The sequence below is a fragment of the Rhinatrema bivittatum genome, chromosome 9 (genome assembly GCF_901001135.1).
Source record: "Rhinatrema bivittatum chromosome 9, aRhiBiv1.1, whole genome shotgun sequence".
Classification (NCBI taxonomy): Eukaryota; Metazoa; Chordata; class Amphibia; order Gymnophiona; family Rhinatrematidae; genus Rhinatrema; species Rhinatrema bivittatum.
Window position 1 is genome coordinate 185,763,287 of NC_042623.1, and position 14,040 is coordinate 185,777,326.

Below are 14,040 nucleotides of genomic sequence, written 5' to 3' on the forward strand. Positions count from 1 at the left end.
TGAATGGCTGTTCTAGTATCTCTTCTGCCTTGAAATGCTTTGCTGAAAGCCTGAATGCTGTCTGAGATGATTCTTCAGTAAGTGCTCTCCATGGGGCCGACAGATGTTATAACGTTTTGCAACACTTCCTTACAGATGTGGACGAGTATGCGCTTGGGACAACTTGCACAGCTCAATCAGAGAAATGTGTGAACACGGAAGGCAGTTACCGATGTGAATGCAGAGCAGGCTACACACGCTACAATGAAAGCTGTATAGGTATGTGATATGTGGAGCTCCACCCGGGGTGGTGGCCTGCATCACGCAGGATGGATTCCCCCTCGTGAATAGTCCTGTGAACTAACAAATCACACCAAAGTAAAACAACACTGCTTCTATTGTTGCAGGAACTGGACTGCATTAGGGAAACTGTGCTTAAAAGGTTAAACAAATTAACAAGGACAAACATCCATAATCAGTATGAACCAGTGTCAGCCTTTAGAATAATAAACCATGAATAATGTGTAACCTTGTATTTACTGTTATCAAGGCCAGTTATACACTAGAGGCTCACTATAAATCTCTCGTGTATAACACCAACGCTACTCACTGAGCCTAGTAATACACATACAATTGTCCCCTGGCCCTCTACAGGTATGTGCTGTGATTCCTAATGTTCCTTATCCCTCAGGGGTTAGGGGCCACAGCATGTTCCTCAGACAATAAGCACAACACAGCTTGAACTGAGATGAGCAAAATGGCGCCCTTCTACCCAGATATCCAAAGGTTAATGTTGAAACAACACAAAAGTTAGGTTTCCTTGCAGTCCACAGGCTCACATGTGATGCAGGTGAATAAATATTGTTAAGGCAGTGATGATGAATGCCACTATAGTGAATCTGCAGCTCAGCAAATCAATGCAGAAGCCACCCAGTACCCAAAGTCTCTTTGCCTGTGTGCGTCTGAGAAAGATACTCGCGCTCCCAAGGACTGCCAGATAGCATTCTGACCTTTATCCCCTGCAAGCACCGGGAGTCATGCACTAAGCCGCTGTGAATGACCTTGTGGCTTTATAAATCCCATGGTGGGAAAACAGCACAGCCGACAGAATTATCCTGTGGGGAACAGAACCGCGGTAGCAAAGGCCTCCCCACTAACCACGCGCGATGGCAGCCCCGGGACTGTGTGGCCGATTGGAGAACATCTCCCTCCCCCTCGCCAAAGCAGTAAAAGCCCCAGAGATCTGTAGAGATTACTCCTCCCACCCCTGCACCCCCCCACCGCCCATGCAGGCGGTCCCGTAGTCAAAATAAAAACACCACCCCATCCCCACCCTTTGACTCAAAACATCGAGCCCCCACTAGACACACCGATCCCCCTTTGTTTAGGTAAGAAGGGCTCTGGGGGTGGGGCAGTTCACTGGACCACCAGGGCAAAATGTTTTTCAAAGGGAGGGTCGGCGGAGATTGGGCATCCTGGCTGCCCTCTGGCGCCCGGGTATTTTGAGTCAAGGGGGCAGGATTGCAGGATGGGGGTGGGGCTTGCGGTATTTATACAAATGTGTTTTTTTTTATTTTGACAAATTTGGGCTGCCTGCAAGGGCAGTAGGGGGGAGGGTTTGAGACATGGGGGTCTAGACCCCCATGAGTTTTACTACTTTTGGGGGTTGTACTCGGTGCTCAGTGGCCCCTTTAAGACAGGATTCCAGGTGCATCGGGATAGTTACAATTTTTGAGTTATAGCTAATTTCACTTCAAATAACATAACATGCTAATAAGCTCTTCAATACTCTAAACTACTAATGAGCTCATTTTAATGTACATGGTGCAAGGACTCATGTAACATGAGAGAGTTCAAATATCTCGTTATCCCCATGTTAGGGCATTTATCGTGTAGGCAGGTGTGGGAAGCACCGCAAGTGAAGGGAAATCAGTCAGAACTACAATTCTCCTGCATGCAATGGGGTAAAACCAGGACTGGATCAATCTGTCATGAAAATCCAGAGCCAGCTGGCAGCCCTTATATACAGCCAGTACATTGAGACTTTATGCATATAATAACCCAAACAAAAAAGTGCAACGTTCATTCATGGTCCTACATTTCTACTTGAGCTGAGGCTTTTCATAAGTAACTCCTCCTGGACTGGCTTTGCATTACAGTACAGAGCAAGGGTACACAGCTCAAGCCAGAGAAAGATTTCACCGACTGTAACACAGCCTTCTAATTCTTACAATACTTTCTATTGCAGATGTTGATGAGTGTGAATCTAGCACATACTGCAGCAATGTCGGTGAAAGCTGCGTAAACACAGGAGACAGCTACTGATGTGATTGCATAGGTGGTTACGTTTGTACAAATCACTGCTGCATAGGTATGTGCCATCAGGATGTGCAGTCATTTCAAACGAATGAGAAAAATGTGACAATGAGTCAATTTTGGGTCCATTGTTTCACTTTTTTAACTATATATTTTGTTATATTTGATCTTTGTTATTTTTGGTTTTGAGGTCCTAAATAGGAAATTGGATATTTTGTTTTTACTATTATAATATTTCAACAAATAAATTAAATCATTGAGGGTGAAATTAGACTCTATACTGTCATTAGAGAACCATGACTTGCATGTTGTTAGGGCCATATTTTGTAAATTACAACTGGTATGCCGTCTTTGGCCATTTCTTGATAGAAGCTCTTTGTAAAGTAGTGGTCCAGGCATTAGACTTTGCAGACCTGGGCTACTGCAACAGCTTAACTGTTGGTCTTCCAGAAAATCAATTGTGGAGGCTTCAGGTAGCCCAAAATGTGACTACAAGAGTTATGTAAGATTTCTCTTTCTCGTCTTAAGCTCGGCCATTACTATGGTTGATGAATTGGCTTCCAGTGGACCGCAAAGTGCAATTTAAGATTTTGGCTCTAGTTTTTAGACTATACTGTGGGGAACTGGTCCCTGCTATTTAGAGGACAAGCTGCAATAGTTATCGCAGTCAAACATTACTCTTTTCTCAGGTCTTTTTATTAAGCTGGAATTAAATTATCTAGTATTTAGAAAGAAACTGAAGACCTGGTTGTTCTCATTATCCAATTAATAAGGGGCAGAGAGTTATCTAGTTGACACTGCTGTGTTTGGTGTATAACTTTTTGTTTATTTTTATGTTGGACTTAAAATGTCATTGTGCATCACCTTGGGTGATCATTAATAGTTAGGAAGGCATTCTAGGAATGTTTTAAATAAATAATTAAACCACAGGATATTTGAACTGATTATAAATTGTTTTGGTTGAGTAACAATTTATTAGCTGATAAGCAGCAGTTACATCATTTAGAGTGGCTGCTGCAACTCCAGGCTTCCTTGTAATCAATAAGTGCTATTTAGACAATTTGAAAGAGTTTAGGTTAAAAGCAGATGATTTAAAGAAATTATGGGGTGAAAGAGGGAGAGGACATACCTAGCAGCACAGCCTTTCCGGGGGTAGGAGCAATTCCCGCCCCAACGGGGCTCAGCTGTTTTTCATTTCCTGTTGGAGGGACCGGAAGGAGAGCTTAAAACCGGCCCGACTGCGGCGCACAGTCGCCGCCGGCGCAGCACCGTAGCTGCGCGCCCCAAAGGGGCGTGTGGCTTTGCCTGGCTTCTCCTGGATTTGAATGGAATCAAGTGGACATACTGAAGAAATTTTATTTATGTTTTCTAAATTGAATTCGGACCTAAGCGACTGTTATTATCTACTATGCCTCAGGTAGGCTTTATTTCTTCTCTTTCTCCTCTGAAAACCCCCATTAGAGAGGATTATATTATTATTAATTTTTGTGTAATGCCGCTGTGATTTGCCTCCTCAATTTTTGTGTTCATTGGAATATTTCCTTTAAACAATGCCTCATACCAAGAGGAAGGCAAAATTAAAACCTTCCTCAGGTATTATAGTTACAGAGATGAGCCAGAGGAGTGTGACTGAGTGGCTGGAGTCCCCTCAGATTACCCCTGTAGAGGAGACCGCTGTGGAGGTGCATGTGGAGTGGACTGCACCTCACTCGGTCGAAGAGATCTCATTGAGTCCAGGGGCACCGGTAACACCTCCACCTCCTGGTATAACTGGGATTCTCCCAGTAGAAGAGCCAGGTGTATCTGAAGAAGTCTCAAAGGTTCTGGAACAGAGAATGGATGAAACTCCCTTAGAGATATCTGGATCTGAAGATTCTGTTAGTTCATCTTTCTTTCCTAACGAAGAAAGCACACCTAAAGTAGAAATCTCGAGTTCGGTAAAGCAAAAAGAAACTGTTATAAGTTCTAAACCTAAAGTCATAACATCTGTGAAAATAAAGCCATCAAATATTACACTTGAAACCTTATGGAATTATATTGCTAAGACAGATACTTCGATTACGAATTTGACGGAGGCAGTGATGGAAGCAAATAAGTCTATGAAAAGTAATTCAGTAAAAATAGAAAACCAGCAGAAGCAAATTTGTAATACAGAAGAATGTATTACAAAGATTGAAAAAAAAATTCAAAGTTGTCAGATTAAAGCTGAGGAGGGGTTTCATAAAAAATTTGAAAATTTGGAAAACTCTATTCGGGCTCTGAATTTAAGAGTAATCAATTTTCCAATTATTAAGCAAATTAACCCTGTAGATTTATTTAAATCATATATAACACAGATCTTAAAGGTCCCTGAACAAGGTATGCCAGTGATTGAAAGAGCAATTTATATATAGGGAAAAAGAAGGAGCAAGAACAAGATCTTACTCAGCTTGAGGAAAAAAGAGGTAAAGAAGAACAAAATGTTCCTCAAGAAAATGAAATTAACATTTCAGATTTGCTTCAGAGATCCCAAGAGGAAATTGAAGTAAAATATAGAGGAGTACTTTGTTGGTAAAATTTGCTTTCATCACTGATAAAGAGAATGTATTAAGATTTTTCTTCCGTAACAGATTAAAAACATTTTACGGGCAGAGAATTTGGGTATACCCTGACTTGGTCAGAAATACCCAGCTCCGATTCTTGACTCTTAAAAAAAATAGTTATGGAAAAGGGAGGTTATTTTCTATTAAAGTACCCGTGTAATTGTGCTGTTAAACGTGAAGGGAAGGATTATTTATTCTCAGACCCCGTACATCTCGAGAATCTTCTTCAGAATATTGTAATTCCGGCTAATAAATAGGTATTAAGGGGATGTTGTTGCACATATACCTGAATGTAAATCTGATTATGATTAAGCGCTCAAAATAATCCTCTCTTATTTTCTTGTAAGATTGTATCTGAGCATGAATGATATAATGGTTTTGTATTACTTACAGATAATATTTTTGAAGATTATGAGTTAATGATTATGTATCATGCTTAGTAATTGCTGTTTGGCAAGTTTATGCCTGATTGTTAATGAAAATTCAATAAATTAAAAATTTAAAAAAAAAAAGAAATTATATTTTGCATCTTGTATTCAAGCTGTGAGAAATGACTTTAAATGTTGCCATCTCAGTAATTAAGCCAGATATTAAAAATCTTACCCTATGCTACTAAAGGGTAACCTAATCAGAAACACTATAGATAGGGTGGGAAAAATACAGACAACTAAGTTAGCTTTATACTTGATGCTTGGCTGCAATATAGAAATAAAGAATTATATATAGAAGCTACCAGAACTTAAACAGAATTATTAGAGATCATTTGAAGTGTTTGTTTCTACTGAAAGAGGAACCAATGGCCAGCCCGCAGAGCTGCAGACTAGTGTTCAGTGATGGAAAAACCTCTTAAAATACATAAAAAGCTCCCCTTGAGAAACAATGGCCAACCGCCGGCGAGATAAGCAGACTCAAGTAATGAGCCACTGTTGGGAACAGGATGCTGGGCTTGATGGACCCTTTGGTCTGACCATGCATGGCAACTTCTTATGTTCTTATGAACCACCCAGGCTTTCCAAATTGTTTAGGCGAGACAATTTATTTCTGCAGAAACTGATAAGATGTACTCTTAAGAAAAGTAATGTTGTAAATATCCCTCTATTACACCCCACCCCCCCCCTTGATGTGTATCTGGCTTTACCAAAAGAAAGGAGCTAACTGGCAAGGCTTAAAAAGGGAAGTAACACTTAGGTGATTAAATACTGACACCTAGTGGTGTCAAAGTATAAGTGTGTAACCCTGTACCAGGCTGAAAACATCCCCTCCACCCCTCCCCTACCTGCTTCCAGAAAGTACCAAGTTTTCTCAACACCTCTAAACCACAAGGCTTAAACCCGGAACAAGAGGGGTTTAAAAGGGCCTCCTGTTCCCCAGCTAGCTCGTGCCTACTACATGTATGTCACCGCATTTGCAAGTGGTCATGGAAAGATCTTTTATAATGATTTCACTGAATTATGCTCACTAATAAATAACTATTCCCAGAGAAGGGAGTTGTCTGATTTTTGTTTCCCACAAAGCTGCTCCAAATCAGTCATGTGAGTTATTTCACATTAAGCCCCTTACTTTGCCATTGGATGTTATGGATAATGTGAAATCATGCTTCAGCCCTGAAAGTTTTGGTCATTATGGGTATTTTTGATCAGATCCACCAGGTGGCAGTACAGTTTGATTCCAATTTAATCGTCGTAATAGTAGTTAGTTCTGAAGCTGGTATGGCAAGTATGTGGGAACTATATGATATGGTTTCTAGGGATGTGCATTCATTTTAAACGAATTTCAAAAATGCAATGAATAAAGGTAATTCATTTTATTGAGGGGCCCTAATATGAATTGAGGATTCCTCCAAATGAAATGAAATGAATTCATTTACAATGAATGCATCGGACCTAGGTCTAGGCCTGAGGCTGGGGCCTCACCGGCACCTTGGTGAAGCAGAGGCCCAAAGCAGGGGCCGTGGCCAAGATCCAAGTGTGACGCTGGGGTCTTGGCTGAGACCCAAGTCCCCTGATCAGTCACTTACCTGAACCATTGAGTATCTGAGACCTAGGCCAGGTGCCGACACCTGGGCCTCAGCCTAGGCCAGAGCCCAGACCCATGCCCAATGCTGCGGCCCAGTCCAGAGGCCAGGTCCCAAAGCTGGGGCCTTGGTCCGGGCCTCGGCCCACAGTGTCAGAACTCAGCTTCTGGGTAGGGGTGTGGCATCAGGCCTGGGTCCAGGCTGAGGCACTGGCATCGGGACCCGACCTCTGGGCCGTGGTCTTGGGCCTGGGCCTGTTCTCCGGCCTAGGCCAAGGTGTCAGCCTCGCATAAGTGGAGGCCGAGGCTGTGGTGACCTAACTACAGCCTCAGACTATGCAAGGCTGATGTTTTGGCTTGGTGCTGTGCCTCGCCGGCGGATTCATCAGCACCTAAGTCCTTGACTTCTTCAGCTCCTGAGTCATTTTTGTCAGCATCTGAGTCTGTCCAGTACCAGTGGCCTTTGTCCATCTCTGCTTCCTGTCCGGCCTACCGCTTCTGCCGTTACCCAGTGGCAGGTCCGAAAGGGCTTGGAGTGGTTGGAGGACTACTCAGAGACCAACCTTGCGTGGTTGGCCTCCCGGAGGCTGTGCAGGTCGGCAGGGGCCTGGGCTACCGGTCTCCGCCCAGACGAGGCTCTGTCTCACCTCCCTCGGCGCTTCCTCGGAGCTCCTCTCCCGGTTTGCCGAGGTCCAAGGGCACACTCCACTCGTCCCAGCGCAACACATTGCGCTTATCTAGCTTTGTTTATAGTAGAGGCTTTGGTTTTGTTAGCCATGCTTGATTTGTCATTAGAGTTTGACACCATTGATCATCCAGTAATGCTGTAGCAGTTGAAACAGACTGGTATGCACCTCAGGCTTGCTGACTTGCTGAAGAATCTCTCTTTTTTTATTTGAATGGAATAATTTGTGGAATTCTCTCCCCATTGAGGGTAAGGCTGAAACTTCACTCCTTAGATTCAAGAAGTTGGTGAAGGCTTATCTTTTTAAGCAGGCTTTTGGTCATCTGGAGCTTTTTTATTATATGTTTTGGAATAGAACGTATGATTATAGTAATTATTATAGTCTGATATACTTGTTTTTAGTTTTTTCTTTTATGTTGTTTATTTGTTAACACTTTTATAGATTATTATTGTGAACTGCCTAGAAAAGTTGATAAGTGTGGGTAAGAAATACTGAAATAAATTAAAGCATTGTATGGCATTAAATAGTATTTTTGTAGATTGTCTATGCAGGATGGTTTTCTACACTGCTTTGATCTTTTTGGATAATTGCGGTATATTAAATAATAAAGCAAACTAAACTAAAAACTCAATCAGAAAATCTGGAACAATTTTTTTTTAGTTATTTTTTTCGGGTAACTTGCGCACACAAATTGCAAACTACATGCACAGAATTGTAATTTGTGTATGCGAGTTGTCGAAAACAAATGACCCAAAAAATGTGAATTAAAAAAAATGTACTAAATGAAATCTGGAAAGTCAAAATGCGCTGAAAACATCAGAAACAAACTTCAGGTTGTAGTAATGTTGTTCCAGCACCTTTCATGAATTTTAGTTTCACTAGACAAGAAACCTAGCAAGAAACAGGCAAAGAAATGGAAAAAAACACAGGTTGTTAGGAGCCTCCAGGGCAATATTCATGGCAGCAAAAGAAAATCATAGGATCACTTTTATTGGTACGAGTGGATAGAGAAGAATGTTCTGATCTGTTTATAGCTGGGTGCATTTGGAAACAAAGTACATTCCAGAAAGTCACTCAGCGAGTCGGAGATAAAACGGGCAATTAGGCACCAGCATTCCTGATTCTTAACTTTCGTTTTGTACCACAAGACCATTGCTCATTAGGGCTACGCACACACGAGAAAAGATTCAAGACTTTGTTCATCCACAAACTGGGTTACTACTTCGGCAGCGGCAGTGCCCGTTGGAACTGCGCTTAGAAATGGGTGGGCCCGAGCTCGCCCAGAGCCCACCAGTAACAGGGCGCCACGTGTCGGGATCCAACATGGCCCAGAGCTCCAGTGGGGGGAGTGACGGTGTGGGGGCGTCCCTGTCTTCCTTCCTCCTACCTCCTCCCCTCGGCTATGCTACCCATGTAGCATTGCTTGGCAATGATGGGGCAAGGGAGGGGGGCGGGAAGATGAACAGTGGGTATGTGGTGATGACGTCAGGGCACCATATATAAGGGCTGAGTTTATTTATTTATTTATTTATTTATTTGAGTTTTATATACCGTCATTCGGAAACGTCAAAATAACGCCATCATAACGGTTTACAAAATAAGGTTACAGGGATAAGGGGGGTTAAACAAGGGTTGCAAAGTACAAACTGTTATTAAGCATAGGGGATAACATGTGTAAGGATTTAGTTCAGTTTTTTGTTTCATTTCTTATTTATGAAAACCTAGATGTGATGAATTTCATTTATTTATTCATGAGGTTGGATTGGAGGGCGATGATGTTGTGGTGTTCATTGGGTGAGTTGGTATGCTTTGTTGAACAACCACGTTTTTAACTCCTTTTTGAAAGTTTTTAGGTTTTCTTGAGTTCTGAGCTTAGTCGCTAGGGAGTTCCAAAGTTTTGAGCTACCAAGGGCGATTGCTCTTTTTTGGGTTGAGGTGAGTTGATTTGAGTGCGTTGGTGGTGTTTTTAGGAGTCCCTTATTTGCTGATCTAAGGTTTCTGCTTGGGGTTAAGACCGGCCATCCTTTTTCAATTCAGCCGGTGTTGGATAACTCAGCCAGGAGAAATCGCCAGCATCTTTACACATAGCTCGAGTGTCTTTCATCATTTCGAGACCCAAACCAGGACAGAGGGACAGTCCATCAATCGACTCTCCAATTAAATAAAAAAAAAAATGCATGCTTGAGGCTGACCGCTTCTGACAGAGCGCTGCAGTTGGCACTAGCCAGGACCCTTAAATTAAAAGGGAAGAACAAGCAAAGGCTTTAATAGCAGCACGCAGCATTACTACCACTGCACCTGCCTTGTGGCAGATGGTGAGTCACAAGTGGGAAATTGGGGTGGTGTAAGTGCTGAGAGAGCGTGGAGTTTCTTTATGGGCAATTAAAAGAAAGAAAAAACAAAAACGCAAGTGTAGGGACAGTCACAGCACGAGTAGCAGCTCTATCGACAGCAAATCTGACTCCTCCTCGGACCGCAGCACACACCATCCATCAGCTGAGGTCAGCGAGGCATCAAGGGGTCCTCCAGCCCTGACCACCTTATCCCAGTTATGGGAAAGTGTGCCAAGAGCTCTATGAAATAAGATCAGAAAACGCTCATACATCGATATATTCAGGATCATGGAAGGAAAGTGTAGGCAAACAAAATGGAAGAAGGAAAAGAATGAGGATGTGCCACCCAATGTGGATAGGAAGGTCTCAAGGAACATCATCAATTGCACCCGGGCATTTCTCTGGATGATGATTGTTACTGGGCAAGATGACCCTTCACAGTATGGTCCTATGCTAAATTATTCAGACACCATACTCGAAGCCTACAAAGAATAAACGGCTGGTCCTGGTTAAACTATGACAAGCATCTTCGGGCAAAAGTGGAGGAGAACAATTTCATGTCTTGGGGAATACAGGATGTCAGCCTATGACTAAGACAGATGACGAACAAGGTGAGAGATGCGGGTGTGCACACGTAGACATCTAAGAAACCTCTCTCATTGAGTAGACAGATCAGCGGGACAACCCTGTCACCTACCAAGGTCTGTTGGTGTTATAACAGATCCCCATGCAGCTTTCAGGACTGCAAATTCAGACAAGTTTGCTCCATCTGTGCTGCTCCCCATCCAGTGAGCAAAAGTATTAAGAAACCTACCAGAGGGAGTGGCGGCAGACCAAAATGAAAGTCTCATTTTCAGCAAAGCACCTTCCCTATAATTTTGCCTGCTATAGCACTGTGGTTGGACCATTACCCTAGACGAAGAGAGGTGCTGCGGATTATGCAAGGTTTTCGAGATGGTTTTCTTATCCCCGTTATAGGCTGGGTGAGTGAGGTGAGCGTGGCAAATGCACCTTCCGCAGTGAGACACTCAGACATCGTGCAGCAGAAATTGGACACTGAGCTGGCATTGGGATGGATGGTGGGCCTGTTTTCTGTCATCCCTTTGCAGAAAATGTTCCTTTCTAACTGTTGGTCATAGTACCAAAGAAGGAGGCTGGCAGGTTCTGGCTTATACAGAGTCTCTCATATCCACAAGGTTCGTCAGAGAAGTGCACGGTGCAATACGCATCCTTAGACTCTGCTATAGACCTACTGCAGAAGTGTGTTTGGGGGTGCTTTGATGGCCAAGATGGACATATAATCAGCATTAAATCTGCTTCCTGTGCATCTGGACAGTTTTCCGCTGTTAGGACTTCGGTTTTGGGACCAGTACTACTTTGATAAATGCATGCCGATGGAGTGTTCGGTGTCATATGCATGCTTTGAACTCTTCAGCTCCTTCCTTCACAGGGTGACTGCAGTGCAAGCCAAGATGAGTAGCATCATCCACTGCCTTTTTATTTGTTTGCCCAGGAGACTCTGGTGCATGCACCTGCTCACTGTGTGAATTCCAATCCATCACCAAGAAGTTTGGTGACCCCATGCGCACAAGAACACATTAATGATTATCCATTTCCTGGGGATTGAACTGGATTCAGTCAACATTTTTTATTTAAGACTTTTTTATACCGATGTTAGTAGCGACAACATATCGGTTTACAGCAGAACTACAGGTTGGAAATTACAATAAACAGGTATCGGGAAGGGATTTCATAGGAACAGAGATGCAGCAAGGAATTGGAGATACAAGCGCAACAGAGGACAAAGTCGCAGGGCTGAGACTCTTGCTACGCTAGGCTTCAAAAACAAAGAATCTGACTCTTCGCAAGGTGCAAGCCATCCTGGATGCATTAAACTTTGCCTGCAGAGTGATCCCCATGAGACAGGTTTCCCTGAAGAGGTTTGCAGCTGCTACAGTAGGCGTCAGGCGGTGACATCATTTCATTAGAGTATCAAGACACATCCGTGGTGACATCAAGGTTTGATTGCCCCTTTTGGATGATTTCAATGGTGTGTCCATGTGGCAGGAACCTCCACTCTCAAGTCAGCACTTAGCCATACATTCAGACGCTTCTGGCGGATGGGGAATTGGGGTATTCTGTCAGGGTGCTCAGTGCCATGGCCAGCACCTGGGTGGAGGCGGAGCCAAATCAGAATATCACCATCCTGGAACTGTTCCCTATATTAGTAGCATTGGTGCTCTGGAGTGAGAAGCTCCAGAACATGAACATAATATTTTGCTGTGATAACCAGGCTGTCGGCAAAATGCCCCAGGGTTGTCAAGCTATTGAGGGAGGTAGTTTTAGCAAGCCTGTGCATTAATACCACAATCAGAACACGACATGTGCCAGGGGTTGACAACAGGATTGCTGATGCTTTATCACGTGCTAAATGGGATGTGTTTTATAAGCAGGTGCCCTCGGCTGAGAGAACAGGAGCCTCAGTACTGGACCGCCTATGGACAATTGGACTCAGACAACCTGGGACCTATTGTGGGAAGCATTGGCACTAGCCACCTGGGCAGCCTATTATAAAGGTTACCAGGACATGAGAGGAATCCTGTGTCAGCATGGCTGGATCACTAGGCCTGTGCCAGAGGACTTGCTTGTATGCTACATTTCTGCAACAAAGGACATGGGAATATCTAGAGATTTGGTGGTCAAGCATCTAGCAGGGCTGGCTTTCTTCACAAAAGCGAATGGTAGGGGCGATCCTACCAAGTCCTTCCTAATCAGAAAAATGTTGGTTGGTTGGGCAAACGAGATTGGACCAGCGTACGACACTCAATGGCCGATCATGCATGATATGCTGATGAAGTTATGGTTTCTACTACCATCCATATGTGCATCAGACTTCGAAACCAGCCTGTTTCAGCTGGCTTTTTCTTTGGCCTTCTTTTGTGCTCTGCACATGAGTCAACTGGTGGCTTCCGCCAAGAGTGACACAGGTTCTAGTGGCTTTCTGATGAGGAATGTCTTGTGTATGGGTCAGGCTATCCGTATACAAATACACAAGTCCAAAACTGACTAGGCAGGCAAGGGCATAACCCTTTCTCTGAAATGCATCGACTCGCAAGCCACATGCCTGGTGCAGAACTTGGAAAAATAACTAGCAATTCGGCCCTCCGACGGGGCTCACTTATTGGTGCACTCTGATTTAGTACCACTGACCAGATACCAGTTCTCTGCTATTCTCATGTTGGCAGTGATCAAGATGGGTCTCAATCCAGGGAAATTCACCGCATATGCTTTCAGGATTGGAGCTTCAACTAGCGTAGCCCAGGTGGGATTAAAAATAGACGGCAAAGTGGAGTGACTCGCGGTTATCGAGGGTGAGGTCGCAAGCAAGTGAATCGTCAGATTGCCGTATGGACCAACAGGTTTGGGGGACTACAAATCAAGCACAGTTGGGCCGATGTGCAAGACAAGGATCATTTGTCTGACATAGGAGATGACTTGTTAAATAATGATCTGCAGGATGCTTTAGAAGAGCTATTTAAGGTTTGAGGTGATGGCTGCAGCTATATATATGGTGGTGGGGAGCATGAGGCAAGAGCTCACCCTACCTCCTGCCAGTGGTGGGTACCCGAGCAGGTTTAGGGGGTTTCAGATATGGTGCAGATTGCCAAGACGGGATCCGGTACTTGCTCCTCAAGGGCCTACTTCCCTGAATACTCAGAAGACTCCTTATTGCCTGGAAGCGATCGCAGATGTGAACACAGTGAGTTCTATTGTACATAGGAATCGGTACTCGCTCCACGAGGGCCTACATTCCTATAGCTCTGAAGACTCCCTTCCATCCAGACGTTATCGCAGGTACGGAGATCGAGAGTTACATTGGCAAGATCGAGAGTTACATTGGCAAGATCACAGATAGGAACCGGTACTCGCTCCACGAGGGCCCATGTTCCTAGAATCCTTTACAGTTTCTCTTCTACTCTAGAAGCCATTTCATATACAGCTATTGTGAGTTCTTATTACAGACTGTTTATAGGAACCAATGCTCACCTAAGGCTCCTGTTCCTGAACATACTGAAGACTCTCTGTGGCATAGAGACCATTGCAGACATCTACTATTGTGAGTGTACCATC